At 31.9% G+C, this 5,906-nt stretch overlaps 1 long non-coding RNA gene across 8 annotated transcripts; it reads right to left on the reverse strand.

Annotated features, from left to right (window-relative positions):
* Window positions 1–654: 654 nt before the first annotated feature.
* Window positions 655–5,502, reverse strand: LOC112783999 (uncharacterized). Of its 8 annotated transcripts, none has more exons than XR_003816505.2 (8): window positions 5,128–5,502; window positions 3,899–3,981; window positions 3,753–3,789; window positions 2,496–2,731; window positions 2,082–2,129; window positions 1,483–1,643; window positions 1,229–1,297; window positions 655–925 (listed from the first exon to the last, which is right to left on the reverse strand). It is a non-coding gene; the product is annotated as an uncharacterized lncRNA (long non-coding RNA). The 8 variants fall into 8 exon arrangements; XR_003193691.3 differs by having other exon boundaries at window positions 1,475–1,643; XR_011879209.1 differs by having other exon boundaries at window positions 1,475–1,643; window positions 2,496–2,785.
* Window positions 5,503–5,906: the final 404 nt, after the last annotated feature.

The following is a 5,906-nucleotide window of genomic DNA, read 5'->3' on the forward strand; positions in this document are numbered from 1 at the left end:
GAATCTAGATATAAATCTAAAAAAAATAAGCCAACGTATAAGATGAATTCATAAAAATAAAACAAAGTTTAATCAAGCATACACTACAACAAAACAGCATTTTGGCGACGGTTTTTTTTAATGCTTGGCGACGGTTTTAACCGTCACTAAATGATTTTGCGACGGTAAAAAAAAGCGTCACAGATTTGAGCGTCGCCAGCTGACATAGTGACGGTTTTGGACCACCGTTGGTAAGAAGTGTCGCTAAATTGTTTGTGACGGTTTTTGAAGTATAAAACCGTCACTAATCTGTAACACTTGTAAAGGTGCTTTTTTATGCTGCATTTCATGACGTTTTAAAACTGTCGTTAAATTACTAATTTCTGTGACAGTTTTTCTTTATATTTCATGACTATTTTAAACCGTCACTAAGTTACTAGTTCTTATGACAGCTTTTAGGCATATTTAGTGACAATTTAAACCGTCACAATATTTTTAGTGACAATTTTTCAATTTAAAACCGTCACTAAGTTACTAATTCCTATGACAGTTTTTTCCAGTATTTAGTGACTGTTTTAAACTGTCATAATCTCTCCAACATCAATGTTTTGTTTTATTAATTATTAAAAAAATTATTTCTATTATAAATAATAATTTATTTGTCTACCAACAAAATAATAAATGGCATTATATTTCAACAAATTTAAACTCAATCTCACAAGTTTTACAAAAATAGAAACAATATATTTCAAAAGTTGAATTCTACAAGTTTTACATAGTCATAATCCATAAAATATAAATTCAAAAAATCCTAACTTAATCCAAACATATAAAGCTAACAATTGTACTTGTAACTTAATCCTCAACTTTTCTCCGCAACTTCGCTTCACCTTCAACCTCAATAGTATCCAACTTCAACAATTACTTCACAAGCAACTCTTGTCCTCTACAAATGAGAGAATGCAATGATCAGAATGCATTCACGAATAAAGAGACTTGCAATGAAACATGAAATATAGGAAATTAGAAATATCCAAATAAAGATTACCACCAAGACTAATGCGCATTTGAATTTGTTTGAAATACATGGCATAACCCCAAGCTCATAAAAATTTACAATTAAATGAACTTATAAGGTTTTCAGGTTTAGGATTTGGGATAAAGGTGTGGGGATGGAACCATTAACTGATTTAGTATGAAGGGGGGTATATACAGTAATTTTTGGTTTGGAGAAACAGGAAAAACATACCACTGCTATTGATGACATGGAGAGAAATGAGCCAACGAAAACACCTTCGGATAATTTGGCTCCAAATATCTGCAAATCAAGTGGACAATGATGTTTAGAACCCGTCTCTACTCAACCATAAATGCTTAATTATGATTTCACTGTGTCAGAGCTTAATAAAACAGAACAAAGAAGAGCACTAGTTACTAATAACATAATTCCTGATCCAAACATGACAAAGATTTCACAGATAGGCCTTAATCAAACCTTTTCACCTCTCAATTCAGAAGGAAACATTGAAGTATTTGATTGCACCATACCAACACAGTATACTTGGAATCAAGTTCCCAAAAGGAAACTCCAAGATGATCCTAAAACACAATCAATTGCTTCAATGGTATCTAGTCCCTCTCTGCTGTAAGTTCAATAGCTTCTTCTGCAGTTGACAACATTATTCCGGTTCAGTCCAAAAGTCTTATGGTGAATGATCAATCTTCAGTCACTTCAAATCCGGGTTTGAAAACACAAGAATAAACTATGAAAATAATCCAAGAGCAAGAAGTAGTAGTTATAAGCAAAAGATTAAAATATTTGAAGGCTTCATCAACAACTAAACTATGCTTGGGTATGTATACAGTTTAAGAGTTGTAACAGTGAGAAATAATAAGAGTTATTATATCTGCTCTATTATTAATATTTTACATAGAAAAATTAACAAAGGAAAAGTAATAAAGAACCGCAGAATTATGAATTAACATTAAATTAATCATTAAGCTCACATCAAGTTTATAGGTGCACCAAACAAAACTACCAAATTTTACAAGAATGGACATAAGATAGAACAGGCAACAGCAAGGAGTAATTTATGCCAAACCTTCATAAGAATCCTGCCTACCCCTTGATTTCAATTGAGACTCCTACCCTACAGAAAAGCGAATAGATCATCAGTATGGGAGGAAACATTACTCTCATTTAAGAAAGTTCAGTATAATTTCCAGATAAACATTACTCTCATTTCTAGTCATAAAACAAGTCACAATCCAAGAGCCATAATCTTGTAGCTGCAGCACTAGAGGGGAAAAGGAAAAGGAAGTTTCAATGTGAAATTGATCAACTCAATAACTGCATAATCCTTTCCCCAACAATTTAATTACATATAAAATTAATAAAAAATTTGGTAACATAAGTTTATGATTCAAAACTATTTTTGATAAAAAAGAAACACATGCATTAAATTTCCTGATCTAAGCATATCAAGATTAATGAAGTTACAACTTCAAGCGGTTACCTCTTTTTTAGTCTCTATTAACTGAACCCTCAGTTTCAGTTATTCTCTCTACCAACTCTGGCTCAGAAGCATTTGCATCATTTAGCCTCTGAATCAGCATCCTTATTCCCAAACAACTTGGAAGGAAGCAATGAAGCAACTGCAGCTCTAGCACTTCTTTTTGCAGCCTCAGCTGCCTCAACCTCCTTAGCCTTTGCTTCGGCTTTCTGCCGCTCCTTCTCCTCCATCAGATGTAGCTAAAGTATAATTCGTTATTACATGAATTGATGCATATGTTCCTAAACTTTATCCTAAAAGATGTTGCCCAAGAATGTTTAGTATTAAACAGGACTTCAACAAAAAATGAATTTCATTCATAAACACCAGTACAAAGAAACCAAGAAAGAAGAGAATGCAAGTAAATTAAATATATTAAATTAAAATCAACTGAAAAAAATTAAAGTCACTTTAGAAAGAACAGCAAAAAGATATTGTAAATGCTCAAGCTTCCCAAGTTCAGGTACCAAAAGTGAAGCTGCTATCTATATGTAGTGGCAATTATTGAGCCTTTAAAAGAATTAAGCATGAAAAGCCTTATGAAGATCTATCACACAAATATTAATGGACATTCAATCTTGATGAGTTATTGACAGATTTCGATTAATTAATTTATGCAAACTACTGAATTCATTGTGGATTGGTAAAATTAAAGTAAAAAATAGTAAAATATGCAGTGCCTTGTCAAAAGATGGCATGGGTAGTCGACCCTCCAAAATGATCGATCCACTTATGTATGGTAGCAAGCTAGGACAAAATTGTATAACTCTTCCTTGTTATCCTCCCCCTTTTCGGCGTTGAATTCATACTATAGGAGAAAAGAAAAAACTTCAATTTGAAAAATAGGGGGAGAATATTTCTCTTAAAAACTAATAAAAAACTATAGGCCTAGCTAACCAAGGACATCTTGACAAATTTTAATTCTATGTACTTGAGCTCTTATGCGTCAATGATGTAATAAATTTATAAAAATTTCTGTGTATTGTGAGATAATTCATATACTTATATCTAATTAGATGCTACTATCTCTAAGTTCATAAAAATATTTAAAATATAAACTTTATTTATATGACAATACCTGATTATTATAATGTAAAAGGATTTTAAATTCACATATATAGTATGGAAATTAAACTTTTGATGATTGATGATGAAGATGATTAATAAATCAATATCAAGAGCTTAATGAATTATGAAGATGTAAAATATTTTTATTAGTACCTTGCCTTCCCAAGTCACCCCTCATGCTTCTGTACATCTGGTTTTGAAGAAAAAACAAAGAGAGAGAGATAGAGAGAATGAATATCATGAAATTTTTACCAATTTATTTACTATTTTTTTAAAAAATAAAATGAATAAAAGTGAACCTAAAGATGGCTCTTGACGTGTGAAATTGTGAGGCCTTTAACATCCATCAACTGAAGAACAAGCTTCAAAGCACCTCTTCAAACTTCAAAGCAATTCAGATTAGTCATAATCACAAATTTACTCAAGAGAGAGGGCCAGGCTCTACATATGCCACTTTTGTGATTGAACATCTAACCCAAGACAAAAGACAAGAATAGAGAAAAATATAAATTTGGTGCTACTCTAATAAACATTACACCTTCTCCCCTGCTTTTTCTTCCATGTGCTCTGTCTTTACTCTTTAACAATTGAGTAGATACATTTGGCACTTGGCAGTAACCAACATACATATTATAAGAGTTTCAAGTGTATGTTTGACCCTAGAAAGTAGAAACTAATTAAATTAAATAAACTTGCACACCCTCAGCTCCTATTTATAAATTTAAAAATTTATAACAGAACAAATTAAAGCGGTTTAATTCACAAAACATAGACTGATTTCTTTCTTCAACAAATATCTCGGCAAGAATTAATGCAATAAGGTATGTGCTATAAAATTAAACAATATCTTAAGTAACAATCATTGCAATGGAGAATTGGAGATCCCATTTATATATTAGCAAATCCATTTCTGTCTCATGACACATATGCCACATTAATTTATTTCCTATAATATAGAAGTTAGACACCTAAGTCAATATGAACACAAGAAAGTTAGTCAGAGATGGTTTTTTGATACTAGTAGGGATGGTGGTCTTTTGCTTTTAGCTTTTTCTATAAATTAGTCATCAAGCTCACATCAAGTTTATAGGTGCACCAAAACAAAACTACCAGGTTTTACAAGGATGGATATAAGATAGAGAGATGAAATCCAAGATTAAAGTTCAGCTAATTAGCTTTTCCATTTCTAGCGTAGCAATTTGCATAATTCAAGAAGAGCACTAACCAATTCATGATGTCATCAAGGCACAAAAATATCAAAAAAATCAAGAGAAGAAATAATAAAGAGAGAATTCAAAGAAATCTAGTTGAAGCATTTCATCGAACATGTTGAGTGCGGAAAAAAGAAATAAGAAAATTAAAAAAAAATAGCAAATATGAACATGACGATATAATCATTACAATAAATTGCAACAAAATAGAGCACCAAGATCAAACAATTGCAATAACTTCAGCACAACAAACATTAAGCAACAACAAAGAAATTGCAGGGGTAAAAATTATAGTAGAAAAACAATTAAATACTCACTATCAAGGTTGGAAGAGAAGAAAAAGTCGCTGGATGTGGAATTAGGGGTCGCACTCGAAGGGAGGAGAAAGGACGATGCAGGAACAGTGAACGGTGAACGCGAAACAGCGACAGTGAATAGTGAACGGTAAACAACGAACGGTGAACGTCCAACGCGAATCACGATGACGAACGACGAACGACGAACTGTAGCGTGGTGAAGGTTGTTGCGTCACTTTCTCTGTTTCTCATCTCTTCTCATCTCATCTGAATCGGCAGTGAGAAAGTGAATACAGTTTCAGGAAAAATAAAAAGTTAAAAAAAAAAAGAAAGAAAAAGAGTGAGCAAATATAGAGTCAGTACTAACGGTTTAATAATTAAGAGTAGAAGTGTCACAATGTTAATTAATAGAGACCCTTAAAATAACGGTCACAAATTAAGTGTAGCTATTTGGCTTATTTGGTGTAGTGATAAATTAAGGATTATTTCAAGTTGCACCTTACTTTATAACCTCACTAAGATACCATAGTTGAACTTGAATATCTAATATTACGATCTTAAATAATAAAATATGATAAATCAACCCAAATCTTAAAATCAAAGATCAACAGGTCCATTACATCATCAACCACTAGTGCTTTGTTATGATAAAATTTATTCTGAAATATTGTAGTGACCTAGTTAAAAATACTCTGTCAATTTTATCATGAATTTACATGCTTTATGCGTTAAAGGATCTGATAAATCATCTCCAAACTAGGGGTTCTTGTTTAGATTGACGCTTAATGCAGAATTTACAA

This window comes from Arachis hypogaea, chromosome 20 (genome assembly GCF_003086295.3).
Source record: "Arachis hypogaea cultivar Tifrunner chromosome 20, arahy.Tifrunner.gnm2.J5K5, whole genome shotgun sequence".
NCBI lineage: Eukaryota > Viridiplantae > Streptophyta > Magnoliopsida > Fabales > Fabaceae > Arachis > Arachis hypogaea.